This window comes from Anolis carolinensis, chromosome 3 (genome assembly GCF_035594765.1).
Source record: "Anolis carolinensis isolate JA03-04 chromosome 3, rAnoCar3.1.pri, whole genome shotgun sequence".
Taxonomy (NCBI): domain Eukaryota; kingdom Metazoa; phylum Chordata; class Lepidosauria; order Squamata; family Dactyloidae; genus Anolis; species Anolis carolinensis.
This window is the reverse complement of record NC_085843.1, coordinates 106,157,899-106,178,009: the sequence shown is the minus strand read 5'-3', so window position 1 is coordinate 106,178,009 and position 20,111 is coordinate 106,157,899. Positions and strand designations below refer to the sequence as shown.

Here is a 20,111-nt window from a genome sequence, read left to right as displayed (position 1 = left end):
TGAAAGAGGGGAAAAGGCATGTTTTCCTGAGCTCTTTAGAAAAAAGGTAAGAATAAAAATGTGATCAAGATGTGGCATTGGACTCCATTGTTAATTTGAAATGGATGCTCTTTCACACTGTTCTGCATTTTTCACTCTTTTAAAAAAGTGCAAATTGAATGATTTGTGTAGCAGAAACACAAGGATTTTCATCAGCCTTCTAATTTTAGCTCTCATTAAATATTAAAATAGATAACACTTGCCTGTTTATCACTTCCCAGCATTTCATTCATTGTCAGCAGACAAAGCTTCCCCAGATTATTTCATTAAAAAACAAATCATAACCAGAAAATGTAAAAAACATCATTTAGTAGCATAAGCAAAACACTTATTGTGTCTAAATGTCAAATGCCTCACATTGCAATACATTTATAGCTAAGATTCTATATGGAATTTAAACTTCATAAAAAGAAAATATTTCAAAGTTTTGATAAAAAGACACATTTGTCCTTTAATCAAGGCCAATATAGATTTACTTATGGGACTAATATTCCCATTCTGAGTTTTGCTGGCTCTAGCTGCTTCAACACCAGGTTTTTCCTCCCATTCATGTTTACACATCTCTAAGCAATGAAAACAAATAAAGTTGCCCATATTTCAACCCATATCTTGGACTCAATCTCTTTATTCCATTGACTGGTTAGCAATTATTTCAAAGAGTTGTGAGGGTAAAATGAGGGAAGGAGATATAAATGCACATTCTTTATTGGATACAAGGTAGCACATACAGAAGTAAAATAAATTAGTAAATAAATATATCTAGATGTCATTTCCAGTGTCCAACTATGTTTGCCAATACTTTAAGTTAAAAAAGAAATTATGCAAAATAGTTCCAGAGAGTTCAAATACAAAGATGTGAGTGGCACATATACTGTGCAGAAAAAAATAGATATGTTTTTGCATTAACTCAGATATTTATGTATTAAACTGCTAAGAACAGTAAAATGGACACACTTTTCATCCCTCTAGTTCACTAAGGTTATAGAAACTTTTAACTGTAAAGGTGAAATGAATGGGATTTAATTTTTAGGCTGAAAGTAAAGTAATGTCTTCTGACTGGCATGCTGTGGTAGGTACTGGGAAGAATATTTATCAATGTTTTTTGAAGCCAGATTTAAACAACATACAAAGAGCTGTCATGAACTAACAAACTTGAATGTTGGAGATGTGTATCAGTAATTGAGGTAAAACTAGCTAGAGATTCAAAGGCTGTGTTAATTCCACCCCATCTTTGGGCTCTTATAAGAATGGGATTAAATAATTCACAGTTAGTGCTGAGCATTCTAAGACTAATAGTTGAATGTGCTAATTGCTGCTCAAAGAAATGGGAAAGCAAAGAAAAGTGGAAAGAGAAGAGGAGGAAGAGGAAAAAGAGAAGGAGACTGTAATTCAAGGAGGTCCATTCCTGTTCAAATCTTCAGAAACCATATGGATGCCTGTGTGTCCAAGAAATGAAAATAATACAAATAGTGGAAGATCCTGCAGAAAGAAAAATAACAAGTCTGGTAAATGAAACCCTGAGATAGGTTAGCCTTAAGGTTACCATAAGTTACTTGAAAGCACACAACAGTTACACATCATTCAGAGTTTGTAAAGCTCATGTTACAATGAGCTTTAGAATTCTTTAGTGGGCTTTGTCCATGCTTGCTGGGGAAAGGAGGGAGATTCTAGGAGCTGTAGTAAAAAAAATCCAAATATAGTTTTGTTTGTAAAAATGGATGGAAGAATAAGGTGTTTCTGAGCACTTAAAACAGCATAAAACAATAAATCAACAGCTAGACTTTTAAAAATCATTTTCTAAATATGTGATCTTTTGACCTCATTAAATTATGGCAAATCCAGCAGAGCCCTGTGGGTTTTTTTTTCATGTCAGGAACAACTTGAGTCACTTCTGGAGTGAGAGAATTGGCCGTCTGCAAGGACATTTCCCAGGGGACACCCGGATGTTTTGATGTTTTACCATCCTTGTGGAAGGCTTCTCTCATGTCCCCTCATGGAGCTGGAGCTTATAGAGGGAGCTCATCCGCACTCTCCCTGGGTGGGATTCGAACCTGGCAGCTTTCAGGTCAGCAACCCAACCTTCAAGTCATGAGACTTTAGTCCACTATGCCATTGGAGGCTCCAGCCCGGTGGTGGAAAGTGGAACCCATCACCCCACACCCCACATTGCCTAGGTTCCTCCCACCTCATCCCACCAGGGAAAGTATCATCTGCCTGGATTTCCCCCATTGATCCAATGCAACATCGGAAGCCTCCTGTGTTGCTGCTGTGGTGGTGTATGTTGGTTTTTCAGCAGTTTTGTGATGGACCTCACCAGAAGTACTTCTACGTCGACTGACATGAGTTCGCAGGGTCCATCGCAAAACTGCTGAAATTTTGCAAAATTGCCGCCGAAAACAGCATAATCTCATCAGGTCATTAAACAAAACACCCCCTAATCAATTTCCTTATCCTTTTCTCATCTTATTTTTGTTGAATGTATTCTGGCATTACTGATGTGTGAACTATCAAAACATTAATTGCTGTTGTATCCTATATGGATCTGTTTAGGTCCTGAGTTTGTTAAAATGAGATTTGTTTGGATTAATTGACAATGAAGCTTCCACATTACAATTTTGATTTCATGGGATTAATTTATACCCCTAGTGAAAATGCAGTTTTATTTACTCCCAAAATAAGGGGGTATGATGAAAAAGGTTGGCTTGCCAATCTATTTAAGTTGGTATGGAACTTTCCATCCTTACTTGCCCTCTGTTATCTAAACTATATCTCAGTGTTTGGCTAGAAAAGTAGCTTTTTTGCTCTCATACAGTTCTAGAATGTTGATGGCTGTTGATTTAGAATCTTGTGGTGTCTCTATTGTCACCTGGGAAATCAAGGGGTGATGTCAGGCGTATTGAAACCTGCATGTTTGATCAGAGCTGATGATTGGATGTGGCTGAGCTTGTGGAGCAGGGAGCTTTTCAACTAAATCATTAGGGTGTTTGTAAGACACTCATCTGACACTGCAGGATTTGGAAGGGGATGAAACCTGTGCTATGCAATTGTAATTCTGTAGAAGATAAACTAGGGGCTATAAACGGGGTTTATTTTTAAATCACCTCAAAAAGCTTTTCAAACCATAGCTTACAAGATGTGTGAAATTGTTTACTTTGCAAAAATTTTAATGACAGGCAATGCTGCCTGCCTAGTCAGTCATTTTCAAGTTGCAAAACAGTTAAAATAGAAGCAACTTAACACTTCCTTTCCATCTGTTGTGTATGACTTGAATGTTAATTGTTAAACTATGTGCCATGATGCAGTATAATTGAAATTTTGGGATCATTTAAAATGTGTTTTCTAAAATTCAACAAGAAATTACTTAAACATAGAATCTAACATTCATTATTATTCACAAGGAACTCATATTGTTTGTAACCAGATGTTTTGAGGGCTTGTTATATTCCATATAAGACAAGGTGTTTGATCCTTAAAGATTCAGGAGGAAGCAAATGCTTAAAGTTATAACAGTGCTTTTCATACTCACAATTAAGGTGCATATAAGCACTTGCTGAGCCTTGGCCCATTTTTGGGGCTCCATGTCTAATCAGATCCATGTTGAAATTACATCTTCATATGATGGTTTCATCTCACCTTAGGTAGTCAGTGTAGATGTGTTCTCTGCCTTTATTGAATCCCACACATTATTTAAGACAATTAGCATGTAGTGAAACCCATGAATTAGTACTATAAGTTTTAAAACTGAAGGACATATCTAATTCGTATTTGGTCCAAAACACTCTGTGCAATGCTGTGAGTTTTCCAGGCTGTACACAGCCATGTTCCAAAAGCATTTTCTCCTGATGTTTCGCCCACAGCTATGGCAGGCATCCTCAGAGGTTGTGAGGTCTGTTGGAAACTAGGCAAGCAAGGTTTATATATCTGTGAAATGTCCAGGGTAGGAGAAAGAACTCTTGTCTATTTGAGGCAAGTGCAAATGTTGCAATTAGCCACCTTGCAGCTTCAAAGCTTGGCTTCTTCCTGCCTGGGGGAATCCTTTGTTGGGAGGTGTTAGCTGCCTCTGATTATTTCCTGTCTGGAATTCCTGTTTTATGAGTGTTGCTCTTTATTTACTGTCCTGATTCTTGCATTTTTAATACTGGTAGCCAGATTTTGTTCATTTTCATGTTGAAATTGTCCATATCCTTGCGAATTTCAATGGTTTATCTGTTTACTCTGATATGGTAGTTTTTAGAGTGATTTCTGGTGGCACAGTGTGTTAAAGCACTGAGCTGCTGAACTTGTGGACCAAAAGGTCCCAGGTTCAAATCCTGGGAGCGGAATGAGCACCCACTGTTAGCCCCAGCTCCTGCCAACCTAGCAGTTCGAAAACATGCAAATGTGAGTAGATCAATAGGTACCGCTCCGGCGGGAAGGGGTGATCACATTCCGGTGGGAAGGTAATGGCGCTCCATGTAGTCATGCCAGCCACATGACCTTGGAGGTGTATATGGACAACGCCGGCTCTTCGGCTTAGAAATGGAGATGAGCACCAACCTCCAGGGGAAACCTTTACCTTTACTAGAGTGATCCAGAATTTCTGTGTTCTCAAATAATATACTGTGTCTAGATTGGTTCATCAAGTACTCTGCTATGGCTAACTTCTCTGATTGAATTAGTCTGCTGTGCTTTTCATGTTGCTTGATTTGTGGCCCTGTTCCAGAGCATTCTCTCCTGATGTTTCACCCACATCTATGGCAGGCATCCTCATAGGTTGTGAGATCTGATGGAAACTAGGCAAGTGAGTTTTGCATATCTGTCGAATGTCCAGGGTGAGAGAAAAAAATTCTTTATCTGTTTGAGCATGCAGCTGTGGACTAATCTACATAGGGACCACCAAATGCAGTGCCCAAACATGAAAAAAAAAATCCAAGAGAAATAGGGATTTTAAATGCCACTTTCTCTTGGGATGGAGGTCACACATGTGGCCTAATCCCTGTGGTTTTGCAGGGGTTGTGTCCAGGTACTCACCCTTGCTGGTTCGAGATCAGCAGGGGTAGGCATTGGCACTTCTAGCCTCCCCTCCCTGCTCTCTATTTCCCCCTGCACTTACTGGGAGAAGACTCGACAAGGCCTGAAGCCTCTCTCCTTCCCCCCTCCCTTGGAATAGCAGAAGGAGGGCTTTGGGTAGGGGAGGGTGGGATTTCTCCTCCAAGACGCCCTGCTGGTTCTTCCAGGGTGGAAGGAGAGAGGCAAAGGCTGCAGGCTTGCATGGAAGGCTTCCTCTGATAAGTTGGGAGGGAAATGGGGGTCAGGAGAGAGTCCAGACAGGGAAAACACATGTCTTCCATGCCTGAAGGTTTACACAGGCATGGAAAGATGTGTTTTTCTCAGGAGGAACTGGGTTTAAAGGGCTGCTTTTAAACATGTGTTTTCTAGCTTTTAACCTGATTCCTCCTGATTGCTCTCACATTTTGGCTAAATGTTGTTTAGCCACCCACTCCCCTTTAACCTGATTTAACCCAGGTTATAATGCATGTGTAGAAGGACACCCAGTCTGCTGGATTTTTTGAAATAAAAGGAAAAACTTGAAATTGCTGTAGTTCTTTTAAGACACACTTGGAAATTAAAGAATCTACATTCAATAGTTGGTACATTTTTACTGAGATCAGAAATCAGTCCCCCATGCTGTTTACAAACTGTTGTAACCAAAGACTAGTCAATTTCTTTAGCAGTTGCAAAATACAATGTTAAAAATAGCAACACAAATGTTATCATATTTACCTCTCTCTCTGACACACACCACCTTAAAAAAAGAAAATGGGGGAAGGGAGAGGGAGAGATATGCTAATTTTCATTGAAACAAGGTGCATTCTGCTTACTAATTGTGTTATTACATGTATATGCCAATAAAAGCACTGAAGGCCTGTGTCATTTTAAAGGCTATTACATTTATTTTGACATGTGCATTCATTAGCAAAATACTAGCTGATAGATAAAATAAAAATATTAGAAAGTATGGATGATGTGGATATTTTAATGCAAAAACTTACGCACAAACATTTGTTGGGCCAGTAGAAATGAGAGGAATATTTTTTTGTTTTGCAATTTAATGCAGACTTGTGTAATTTGCATTTCTCAATCCAATTCATGATAAAAATACACTTATACTTCACTATTTAAATATCTCTGAATTTTGTGTACAAATTTGTGTATGCTAAGATAAAATGAGTACTGGCATGTAATCATTAAGGAAAATAATGTGGAAAGGCACATTGTCCAAAATGTTTATTAAAACATAGTTTAATAAGAATGAAATTTTGAAAGTAACAGGAAATTGGTGAATCAATAACTATCTAAGTTCCATGGATTCTAATTGGGATTAACAGTTGGATTTAGTGCATTGTATTAAGAAAATAAATGAATACAGGTCTAACTAATTCAGACCTTAAAAATGTGTCAAAAATGTGTTCTGGTTTCCATGCAGACTTCTGATTCTTCCTCTCATCAGAAACTAATGCAATACTAGAAAAAAATAATGTTGTAAAAGTGAGAAATTTAGTGAAAATAATATTGACAAATTCTCAATATGTAGTGAAAATAAGTACTGGTGCAGTGAGTTAAACCGCTGAGCTGCTGAACTTTCTGACTGAAAGGTTGGCAGTTCAAATCCGGGGAGTGGGGTGACCTCCCACTGTTAGCCCTAGCTTCAAAAACATGCAAATGTGAGTAGATAAATAAGTACCGCTCCAACGGGAAGGTAACAGCACTCCATGCAGTCATGCTGGCCTCATGACCTAAGAGGCATCCATGGACAATGCCAGCTCTTCGGCTTAAGAGTAGAGATGAGCACCAACCCCCAAAGTCGGATACGACTAGACTTAATGTCAAGGGGAAACCTTTACTTTTTTACTTTAGTGAAGTCCCAGATTAAACCCTGTGAAGATCTGGCACTCCTCATCTATAGATTTTCCTCTTAATGTTAAGGGGGTCTTAAATGTTCATAAAAATCATACAACTATTAGCTCTATCAAACACTGCCTCTGTTCTAAGTAATGGCTGCATTGGGTAGGAATGAAAAAAAATGATTAATAGGAATGAGAACTATAACATTAATCAAGGACACATGGCACAGCATTGTGAGACAGTCCAGGAAATATAATTCACCTGCTATGGATTCTAGTCAATAATAACCATTAGTATTTTTTTCTTGAAATTTAAAACATGGATTCCATCACTTTCTTGTCTTATAATTCCATCATGTTCTTATAATTCCTCTATCTCTGCTTCACAGAGGCAGAGAGGCAATGCCTTCTTATTTTCTTTTAACTGGTCATCCCATTATGTGAACACCTGTATGAATTTAATGGTGACTAAAATGATGTTGCCGTTTACTCTCTTTACCTTCAGAAATACACAGTGGAGTCTCTTCAATACACATAAAATGGCAAGGAACACTCTGGGGCTAACAACTGAATGACAATGTCCTTTAGGATATGTCATTGTAAATAGAGATTGTTGGCATACATCATCCTCCCATGGGCAGCGAGAAGGAATGAACTCTGCTGCTAAAGTGCATAAATCTGTCATACACCGTCATATTATAACACAACCTGCATCTAAGTTTGACATAAGAGTGACTTCGTAATTTATAAGCCAATATGAAACAGATATATCCATTAAACTAAACAGGTACACTGCAGTAGTGTGAAAGCTACCTAAAAGCAGATGTCAATATTCTCTTGCAACTTATTCAATTTATCACTTACATGTGGTCCTGTAGAAATACATTAAGAAAACCTATTTATGGTGGTAAGGATTGCAGTTTATTTACTCAATCTTTCTAGAATTTAAAAATAAATGTCATTTTGATTAGTATTTCACAAGCAAGCAACAAATGGTATATAGAGAAAAGAAACAAACAAAAAAGTAGAAAATGTATAGCAAAGGAAGAAAAGATGGAATGCATCTTATGTTTGTAGAATATAAGCCTTTTCTACACTGCCATCTAATGTAGTTAGAAATTATATGGTTAGTGTTCTGACCCCATGCTATCTTAATTATTTGAAAGGTGAACTGGTTGTGCAGGGAACAGATCAGAAACTATATAGTTGAATCAAACAAGAATTTATTAACTGACAAGAATTTTAGACTTTCTCTCTTCCTGAGTCTTTGTGAGGAGAGGTAAAGTCTTTGAGAGATAAACACAGTTCTGGTTGAACTGAGACTCTTGAATCTTTCTTTCTTCTTATTGTCTCTTTCTTATATGGTGTCTAATTGAATGTATGATCGTCTCAATATTTGACTCTCACTGGACTTGAATATAGCTCCGTCTGGACTTGAATCCAGTTTATACAGTTCTGTCTGGATATGCTATTTTATAGACTTTCCAGCCCTTCTCTCTCTTCACCATCCAGTCATGAAAAAGCAGACTCTTCCAAAAACCAGAAGTGCCTTTCCTGAGGCTCCGCCCCTGAAGGGATTCTTAAAGGGACAGGGCAATGGAGTCTTCAAATGCAAAGAGGCTGTCTAGACTGACCTCTCAAAAACTGTACATAAAATATGAATCCCTCTAACTAAAAAGGACCTAACTAGGGGTAAACAGTGAGGATCTTCATGGGGCAAGACAGTCAGTGTAGATACAGGCTGAATCTACACTGCCCTCTATCTCAGGTCCTGATCTCAGAGTATCTTATCCCAGATTATCTGGAAGTATAGACTCTTGATTTATATAATCCATTTCAAAGCAGCTAATCTGGGATCAGATCTTGGGATATAGGGCAGTGTAGATCCAGCCTCATATAATGCATTTCAAACTACATTATATGACAGTGTAGATAGGGCAGTATTTTCTCCACTATAATATTTTCATATAAAATTCAATGTATTACAATTAACATTATCTCCCCTTTCCATTTGTTTGCTGAAGATACACAAACTAAAATATTTGGTATATGATCTTTTTATCTTTATTTTGTATTGAATATTTTGTGTACATCTGAGTGGAGTACATTGGATGTTTACAGCTTGATGTACTTGGCACAAACCATTCAGTAAATAAAAAGAAAAGGGACAAATATTAACAAAGGAAAATAAAAGATTAACTATCCATAATCAACACTGAGCTAAGATGATGAAATGTTTTGTGGTTATTTTGAATTATTTTTGTGTTCTTTTAGTTTTAGTAGTCAGTTTCATAGCGTAGAGCATCCTTTGAGAACTTTTTCTCACCAGGTGGAGCTTGATGTTGCTACAGATGTTCATTATAATATTGGACAGGTCCTAAAACTATTGGTTCAAACCTATATGTCATGACTGGCTAAAATGCCCCAGTGCATTAGATTTTTGAAATGTTATTATGCAGCAAATGTCTTTATAACACAACAAACTGTGCATTTTATTTTGCCTTCTTTCTAACTTTCAATGTATATTATTAATAATAGACATTTTAAACACAAGACAGTAATTGCTTTTCATTATAGTTGCCCGAATGGAGATAACCAAATGCTGGAAATTAGATGAACTTGCATTAAACAAGTAGTGTAAAAATTGGGAATATCTCACTAATTCATCTCATTTTGTGTTTTTATGAATGTAAACAGAGTGAGGACATAAGCGTTTAACTTCTTTGCATTTCATTATTTTTTTATTTAATCTAAATATTTGGCTTGTGGGCTTCATATACTATCAAAAATACTAGAGCATTCTTTACTGTGGGACTGAAAATCTATCCTTTAGTTTTAACTGCAGCCCTTTGAATAAGCGGCCTTTGAGGGATTCAGTTATCGGAAGCCTTGTTAAAGTTAAGAACATGGCTTCTTTTGTTGAAACAACCCATCTGAAATATCGTTTTCTACTCTGCTACTGCCTTCGCTTTTACCAGCATTATAGTCTTTCTCAATAAGTTATGCCCTCTCATGTGCTATCTAAAATAAGTAATCTTAGATTATTCCTTTTGACTTTATTTGCTCTCAGACCCATTTACTTATATTTTCTCAATTTATTCACCCCTTTGTAATTGCTCTGGCTGGTTTTTAAGCAAAAGAAACCACCTAAATTCACATATTTAAAAAAATTAATGTTACCTGGCTGCTTAAGCAGCTGCAAAAATGGCATTGAGGGACACTAAGTGGCCTGAAAATACACTTTGCTTGCCCCAGTCTAACCAATCAAAAGCTTTGCAATAATTAATAAAGCACAGGTAGATTTCCTTCTGAAAAATTTAAGGTTCTGCATTAACGGAGTTAGAATCTCTACTTCTACAATTATATTGATATATTTTTCTTGAAATCTCATTGATATTATTAAATGATTTTGTATTTTCTTCCCTACGCTATCAAGGCCACTTAATTTCTCATTTGATTTTTATTTTCAGAATAAAACATTCCCTAATTAATTATCTGTCAAAACTGTCCCATTTGCATGTAAAGGGTTGAGTTCACTCCGCTTGAAACCAGATATAAGCATATACATGACAACATACTGATTTCTAGATATAAATTGATTGATTACAGATTGGTTTTGGATCCAGGCATTCAGGTCTGCTGTTGATCAATGAGCCAAATTTCTGAGTATAATCTGGGTCCAAAAATGATATATGAGGTCCAGCTGTACAAATGCCCAGCATGTTCTCAATGTAGTTCAGCCACCTCCTCCTGCAAGTGATGCCATGAATGCCACACCTTCTAAACCCCCACTGAGACCTCCTTACTCACCAATGCCCAGTGGACACTGGTTACCCAATCATGCAACAATCCCCACAAAATTGCATGCATAAAAATACAATCCTCAATAAGAAGGGAATTTGGGATAAAGTTCACAACACACTGAACAAGGGAGCCAGACCAACACTAAATATACTGTGGTGTCTGACCATAGTGAACACCCTCACTTGAGCTCCATGCCTAGCCAGCCAATGGATTCAAATCTAAGTGTTGCACCCCAAGGCAGAGCGAGCACTCGAAAACCAGACCGGAGCCAATATAACACACAAGCCATTTATTGAAGCAGAATATATATATATATATATATATATATATATATATATATATATATATATACACACACATACATACATACATACATACATACACACACACACATTTAAGGTGGAAAGTCAGAGTAAGAAATAGTCCTTAATATATTGTCAATAGCAAACCAGAAAGAGTTCAGCAATATCCAAATTGTAATCCACAAGTGAAGCTCAATAGCTACCTTTTCAGAAATCAAAGTCTGTCCATGAAACAATAGCAGGAACAAATTGTTGCAAATCCACTTGAAAAGTCCTGTAGCAGGATCAAGGAAGCAAGGTAAACAAAGCAGAGTCAAACTTGGTTCAGGAACAAGGAAGACGTGGTAGCAAGGCAAGGTCTATTCAGGAGTCATGGCTCGGTGCGGCTCGCTTGGAACTGGGAACTCGGCACGGTCAAGGAGCTGGAAACTGGAACCTCTTCTGAGAAAGGCAAAGTTGACACCGCAACAAGAATACAGTGAGGGGCACTTTTAAGAAATCCCGAGCCTGTGAAATTAAGGAGTACAGGACTCATAAAAACTTCCCATGCGAAAGTTAGCCATCCGACTTGTGAGCTAATCGTTGAGACCTTCTCACTTCCTCTTTCTTGCTTCAATCTCTAGTAACAAATTCCTTCCAATTAAAAGTCTCATCTTCACCCAGGTCAACACCATCTGGTGTGAGTAATGATGAAGAGACTTAGGAATGTTTGCCAATTAGTGGTTCTTCTGAAACCACCATATCAGGCAGTTGCAAGGTCATGGTGCCTCGGCCTGGAGCAGAATTGTCTGCAAAATCCTCAGCCTCATCTGTTTCCAAATCCATCTCTTGATGGAATACAGGCCATGATGGCTGATCTACAACACTAAGTTTGAATTGATTGCCTGTCTCTTCCCACCATCCTCAACCACTCATCCCTAAGCCATCAAAGGATTCATGAGAAGAAGACCACCCTAATGCATGCTAGGATGGTGCCTGCCATTCTATTCCTACCCCATTACCCAACTGATTCCACACATTAAGCCAGGCACCATGTTTTTGTTCACTTTAGCTTGGTCACATCAAATACTGCAATAACATTTACATTCCATTTCCTGTTTTCTTATTTCTGCTGCTGCTCAGTCATTTAGTCGTCTCCAACTCTTCGTGACCTCATGGACCAGTCCACGCCAGAGCTCCCTGTCGGCCGTCACCGCCCCCAGTTCCTTCAAGGTCAACCCAGTCACTTCAAGGATACCGTCCATCCATCTTGCCCTTGGTCGGCCTCTCTTCCTTTTTCCTTCCATTTTCCCCAGCATCGTGATCTTTTCCAAGCTTTCCTGTCTCCTCATGATGTGGCCAAAATACTTCAGCTTTGCCTCTAATATCCTTCCCTCCAGTGAGCAGCCACTGGGTATTATTTCCTGGAGGATGGACTGGTTGGATCTTCTTGCCAAGGTCCAAGGCACTCTCAGGATTTTCCTCCAGCACCAGCGTCCAAAAGCCTCTCTCTTCCTTCGCTCAGCCTTCCTTATGGTCCAGCTCTCGCATCCATAGGTTACTATGGGGAATACCATTGTTTTGACTATGCGGACCTTCGTTGCCAGTGTGATGTCTCTGCTCTTCACTATTTTGCCAAGGTTGGCCATTGCTCTCCTCCCAAGAAGTAAACGTCTTCTGATTTCCTGGCTGCAGTCTGCATCAGCAGTGATCTTCGCGCCTAGAAATATAAAGTCTGTCACTGCCTCCACGTTTTCTCCCACTATTTGCCAGTTATCAATAGATGTAGTTGCCATGATCTTGGTTTTCTTGACGTTTAACTGTGTGATGCCTCATGAGCCTTGTAGTCCTGTTCCTAGTACTATCGTGGCAGATGAAGATGAAAACATGGGGTTTTCGCCGGTTCAACAAGAGCCGGAGTCCCTTCACCTGCCGGATGTTGATGTTTGCCCTCAAGAATTCAGTAAAACAGGCCTTGGGCATTACTCCCCTCCGTTTCCCAGGAAGGAATCTTACTCTAGAGACAGAGGAGTCAGAGAAGCAAATCGGAGGAGTTTACGGATCGCTGCCAAACAACAGGATGATTAGGCCTGCTTGCCTTGGGAAATTCTAAGGAGTCATGCATCTGGACAGAGTTGGGTTTCGCTTCTCGTTCTCTAGGGAAAGAGATTGTTGGTGGGAAAACGAGACCCAATATAGGTGTTTGGCGCGGGAGATTCTTTGCAGAGTCAACAGATCAGCTTCAGGAGTGAGATCGTGTGTGGACTTTGTAACCCCAGTTCCTTGACTCCCAGATCACGTATTCAAGTTTATGCATCGCCTTGCTTTCGACCACGAACCTTGTTCCAGGATCCACGGATTACCTTGTTTCTAGTCACAGACCTAGTCAAAGAACCAAGTTATTTCCAGCCTTGTTGTCAAGCTTCATTGGACTTCTAAGACTCTGACATTTCCCCACACTATTGCTTGGCAAAAGTGTGTGTTTCGGTCAAGTGGATTAAAACTTTGAACTCTAATATCATTTATTGGACAATACATTTTTGGACTATATTTGACCTCATTTGAAAGGTCTGCTTCTGAACTATATTCTTCACTTGTTTTTATTGCCTTTATATATTTCCTTAATAAAGATATTAGATAGAGACTGGCCTACGTGTATGGTTCTTGGTGCCCAGCTGACAGAGGTCTGACAAACTGCAACTCAGCTTTTGCACTTTCTTCTTTCACCTTGGTGATAAGGCTCCTCAGTTCCTCCTCGCTTTCGGCCATCAGAGTGGTATTATCTGCATACCTAAGGTTGTTAATGTTTCTTCCAGCAATTTTAACTCCAGCCTTGGATTCTCAAAGCCCCACATGTCGCATGATGTGTTCTGTGTACAAGTTGAATAGGGAGGGTGAAAGTATGCAGCCCTGCCGCACTCCTTTCCCAATCTTGAACCAGTCTGTTGTTCCGTGATCTGTTCTTACTGTGGCTACTTGGTCTTTATACAGATTTCTCAGGAGACAGACATGGTGACTTGGTATCCCCATATCACCAAGAACATGCCATAGTTTATTATGATCCACACAGTCGAAGGCTTTAGAATAGTCAATAAAGCAGAAGTAGATGTTTTTCTGAAACTCCCTAGCTTCCTCCATTATCCAGCGGATATTGGCAATTTGGTCTCTTGTTCCTCTGCCTTTTCTAAACCCAGCTTGGACATCTGGCAACTCTCGCTCCATGTATTATTGGAGTCTGCCTTGCAGGATCTTGAGCATTACCTTACTGGCATGGGAAATAAGTGCCACTGTACGGAAGTTTGAGCATTCTTTAGCATTTCCCTTTTTGGGTATGGGGATATAAATTGATTTTTTTCCCAATCTGATGGCCAATCTTGTGTTTTCCATATTTGCTGGCATATGGCATGCATCACCTTGACAGCATCACCTTCCAAGATTTTAAACAGCTCAGCTGGGATCCTGTCGTCTCCTTCTGCCTTGTTGTTAGCAATGCTTCTTAAGGCCCATTCAACCTCACTCCTCAGGATGTCTGGTTCTAATTCACTCACCACACCATCAAAGCTATCCTCTATATTATTATCCTTCCTATACAGATCTTCTGTATATTCTCGCCACCTATTCTTGATCTCTTCAGCTTCTGTTAGGTCCCTGCCATCTTTGTTTTTGATCATGTCCATTTTTGCCTGAAATTTGCCTCTGATGTTTCTGATTTTCTGGAAGAGATCTCTTTTCCTTCCTATCCTGTTGTCTTCTTCCACTTCCATGCATTGCTTGTTCAAAAATAGTTCCTTATTGATTATTTCTAGTTTCCTGATTCATGCTTCTCACATTCCACATTTCTGTTATATGTCTTGTGAATCTTCATGTCTTTCCTTCTTTATAATATAAACAGAAATGCAATATATTTTGCCACATTGAGAAAGACTGTGAACAGCTGATGTATCTCTGCTATAGATATTAATTGTTGATAGGCAACTTCAGGGCTCCTCTTTTCCCTCCTTATTGTTCTTTATCTTTAAGCTTGATATAGATTGTACAGTCTTCAAAATGTAGACAATGTAGCCTTCACAAATCTTGCCTTAGTGCTTTTGTTGCTATGGCAACAACTTTATTTCCATATGCTTGGTGTTGATATCTAGTTAGTGTGAGATAGAAGAGTGAGTGGTTCTATATCATTTTTAAATGAGGATGTAAATTTTTCTAAACATTATCCTCACAGGCAAGAATAAATAATTCTACCATATTCTCCTCACTGTACAAAACTTTTCAAAATGCACAATTTCTAAAGGCTATATAAAATTCAAGCTCTACTCCCAGCAAAGCATGCATAGGAATTTGTACAACATTTTTAAAAATGTTCAGTTATATCTTCTGGACCCCCATGGATGGATACACAAATCTGTGAATAATCAATTACCATTATATAAAATGGCCTAGGAAAATTGTGTCCATTATATAAAAAGACAAAATCAAGGTTTGCATTATATATATATATATATATATATATATATATATATATATATATATATATTGTGCGATCCATGAAAGAAAATGGTTTAATACTCGCTTCTAAAGTAGGGGGCTGGATTCAATACACAAGCAGCTAAAGAAAACCATGTTTAAATGTCTTAACGCTTAATGTTTTATGGTTATGCTGATGATTTGTATAATTTTTAATGATTTAATTTATGGCTACATGTAATTGCTTTTAGATTTGTAATGTATTTAAATGGATGTGAGGCATTGAATCTTTGCTATTTACTAGTCCCCCAGGGGTGAAAAATGCAGTATATAAATAAATAAATAAATAAATAAGGGACCCCCAAAGGCCATCCAGTCAACCCTATTCTGCCAGGCAGGAACACAGTCACATTGGCTTCTGTTCATGTTATAGTACAGGCATATTGCTTTATTATACCACATCTCTCCATATCTGATTCTGGCTTTTCCTTAATTCCTCCTTATTATCCAACATTTTTGCTTATCCAACATTCTGCCGGCCCGTTTACATTGGATAAGTTAGACTCTACTGTAGATGTGCGATAGTGTCTGTCTTGAAAAACATGTTCTTTAAAATATATGCAAAAGAGTGTCACTATTCTGGACTATATGCTGTACAAATCAAAGGCATTTGCTATGTTTTTTTTTCTTGAGAAACTAGAGAAAGGGCAGAAAAAGTCTGTATTTTTTTATTCTATGGTGAAAGCCAGGAAATAAAAGGGAGTAGTTTTAATCAGTTCACTTGTTATCAATTAGATTGCTCAGAGATATAGAAAGCTACCTAGAAGTTAATTATAGACTGCAGATTGGAGGCATACATCTTCTACTTTCTATAAATCCATTTAAAGAATTTGCTCAATTACTCTAATATTCATAGACATTTTAGGAAGAAACCCATCATGTCTTATCGTAATGCCTCCATTAGTTCTTCCATCTAAAATCTGCAATTTAAAAAAGTCAATTGATTTCTAGTGTGCCCCAAATTCTAACACTTATTATGTCACTGGCAAAGTGTGTCTTTGAAAAAAAAACTAACACACTTTAACATTTGCTGAAAGATGTCAGATATAGTTACACGGATCGTACCTTTATGTAGATGCTAACTTTTTTCTTCAGTGATTTGAATTTGGGAGGCATGAATAGATCATTTTCTTGGTACGGTATTAGGTTTTGGGAGCTTATGGATTGGGATGTCAGGTGGCTAATAACATATTTAAAATCTCTATAAAACATAGTAACCTATCCATCATAGAGTATACATTAATTTATATCTGTTAAAACATTTTATAAATACCAAGTATTGTTATATAAATGTAACACTAAATATTAAAACATAACCTTAGATCAGGTTAACCCTTGAAGGCCTGAGAGCCTTACCTTCTATTGACACCAGCAAAGATGTAATTTTATCAGAACTTGGAAAATTTACTTTTTTAGACTGCAACTCCCACAATTCTCAAGCAAAATCACCATGCTGGATGGAGAATTCTTGGTGTTGTAATTTAAAAATGTAACTTTCCTAAGGTATGAATCCTATCGCATTTAAAGCAAACTTCACTGATTTTTTTTTAAAAAACAATAGTATCTCCATCTTAGGCTCTGCTATCAGTCACGCTCAACCTCGTCAATCTACTACCCCTCTGTTAACAGCTTTTGTCTTGCAGTATTCTATGCATATCAGAACAAGCAGACTGAAGTCCAGAGTTTTTAAAACAATTCAGACATTTCCAAACAATTCTTAGTCTCTAGGACTGCGTTAGTTTCATTGCAGAGGACTGCAACAAAAGTGAAACGAAAAGTTCAAGTCAAAGGTTTAAAATAGAAAATTTGCAATAAACATGCCCCTGAACTCAACTGAGGCTCCTCCTCCTCCCTTCACCGATTTAACTGAAATGTTGGATGGGAAGATGGAGGCAATTTGGAAAGGATCATCTGCCATGCACAAATACAAAACTAAAGCAGTCCTGAAATTTGCCCCAGACCCATCCAACACTGACCCCAGACGTCTGCCTTAACTCCTTTATTTACAGATGGCCGCACTGCACACCAGAGTCCTGTCCTATGAAGTTTCAGGTGCTGATACAAGGTCTTCAATATCACACCTAGCTCTGCCTCCTTCCCCAGAAAAAAAGACCCTAGACACAGCCCCACTTTAAAGAAATTGCAAATAAACTTGTTCTACTGCAATTGCATAGCCTTCTTATATGTTTCCCAAAAATGTCTGTTTAAAACAGTCAAATGTTAAATTGTTTTCTGTTTCTTTAGACAACTTTGCACATCCATCATTTCTATAGATTTTCTGTCTAGAATTTATTAAAAGCTCTTATGTCTACAGTAAGGACTAGAAGGACTGATACTATTTTTCCTTTTTGGAATATCCCATTTGCAAAACTGGCTTCACTTTTCTGAATTGAACCAATTTATAGCTTCCATATAAATGTGCTCTTTACTAACATTCTTGAATGGTGAGGCCAAGAGCTGATCTCTTTCTTGTATCTCCAGATTGTATACCATTTTGAAATATGTCCCTTTCCAAAACAAAATTTGCAATATAAATAAATGTGTGTACATTTGAATGGTTTCACAGGCTCAAGAGCCAAAATGAATTTTGATGGGCTATTTAGCACTCATCAGAAGCAATCTACTCTGAGTCTGAACCAAAAGTGAAAGTGATTGGAATTAAAATGTATTGCTTAGCTTTACTTTTTCATTTTCCTGATTGGAGGCCAGATTAGTACTGTAATTTATCAATGTTGCTTGAGGAAAGGTAGCAGGTCCTAGACAAGTGCTTTGGAAAATTATGGGCACTGTGATCTGGTATGCTATAATTCTTATGCCCCATGGGAAGCTTTACAGCAATGCCATACCAGTGATTTATAAAAAATATGATTTTTGGTCTTTTCCAGGAAAAAACAATGCACAAATTCTTTTTTTTATGTATCAGTGCCTCCAAACATAGGAGGCATTCATAATTGTGTTGCATTTTTCCATGGGATTTTAAATTTCAATGTATTATCAATATATAATCCTTTTGCAAAGGTGATGATTTGCAACAATATCTCTTCACACACACACACAGGACTCAAGGGATTAAAATTAATCAATGCCATATATCTAAAGGCCCTAAGGCTTTTCTCCATGATTTATACACCAAATCTCCATTAAAAAATGCATACAATCCAATCTCTTGCATGCTGTTATGCATCCAAGACAACAACCATAGGATGTAGGAAATTGTCTTATACTGTGTCAAACTATTTTTTTCATTCCAGCTGCTTCATCAAGGGCCTGTTTATATTGGTCCTTGATAACAATCGTATTCTTATAATAACGATAGTCCTATTATTCCACTTTATATATCCTGTGGAATCCTGGGACTGGCAGTTTACAGAGAGGTATTCAGAATTCTCAGCCAGGCAGCTCTAATGTCTCACTCCAAATTCCAATATTTCACAGGATGGAGCCACAATAGTTATAGAGCAATAATAGCTTATAATTCTGTAGTGTGAGTGGGCCCTATGTCTTCCAATGGTTTCCAAGGATTCCAGACAGAATATAGCTCTTCCTGGAGATCCCCCATATTCCCAGCTGCTCGTGTGTTCAATTATAGGATGAATATGCCTTTTCTATTACTCCTTCTCACCCCAACCAAAGGAAGCTATTCTGCCCTTAAACTAGTGTCTGCCATCAGTAATGGACTGGATCTGTACTAACCTGGTAAATGGGGTGAAAGTGGCATGTTCATTAGGCAGGAATGATCGTGTTCTCCATGAGTTTGTTTTATTGTAGAAAGTGGTAGTCAAGCATAGTCATACACAAACTCTAGACTTTAAGAAATCTGTCTTCAGTAAACAGGGAAAAACTAAAGCCCCTTCCACACAGCTGTATAAAATCCACAATGAATTGGATTATATGGCAGTATGGACTCAGATAACCCAGTTCAAAGCAGATATTGTGGATTATCTGCCTTGATATTTTGGGCTATATGGCTGTGTGGAAGGGCCCTAAGTATGAATGAAAAAACAGAAACCAGTACAGCTGAAAAGACTTCAGCCTGGACACAAGTCTAATTGAACTTAATCAGCTTCAATCCTAAGCCTCATCCTCTTCACCTTCCTCAAGTTGTTATATAGTTGTATATAAGTTGTTATATAGTTGTTCAGCTGTTAAGATTGTAAGGCATTTTGGGTCCCAGTTTTGGGAGTAAAGCAGGGTACAAATAAATATAATAATAATTCTGAATTACTCCAAAATTTTCCACATGAGTGGCTGGGATAGTGATCCTTTTGCTTTCTGATGATTTGGTGTACACAAACTTTGTTTCATGCACAAAATTCTTTAAAATATTGTGTATAAAATGATCTTCAGGCTGCCTGTGAGATATATATATATATATATATATATATATATATATAAAATGCCCTTCCTGTTTAAACATGGGTCAAAACACTGCTGGTTCCAAGCATTTTGGATAACAGATATTCAACCTCTATTGACCATGTTTTGCCTTATCTAGCTTCTGAAACAACACATGATTGAATATATTTAGGGTAGTATGGTGACCTCATGTACACAAAAAGTGAACATAAATCTGATGTACAGT

At 37.9% G+C, this 20,111-nt stretch overlaps 1 long non-coding RNA gene across 1 annotated transcript in view; it reads right to left on the bottom strand.

The window, feature by feature from the left end:
• Positions 1 to 728: 728 nt before the first annotated feature.
• LOC134297527 (uncharacterized) overlaps positions 729 to 20,111 on the bottom strand; it is a 47,506-nt gene continuing 28,123 nt past the window's right edge. Inside the window, exon 3 of the long non-coding RNA XR_010004295.1 lies at positions 729 to 1,518. This is a non-coding gene — a long non-coding RNA (uncharacterized LOC134297527). The remainder of the gene's footprint in view (positions 1,519 to 20,111) is intronic.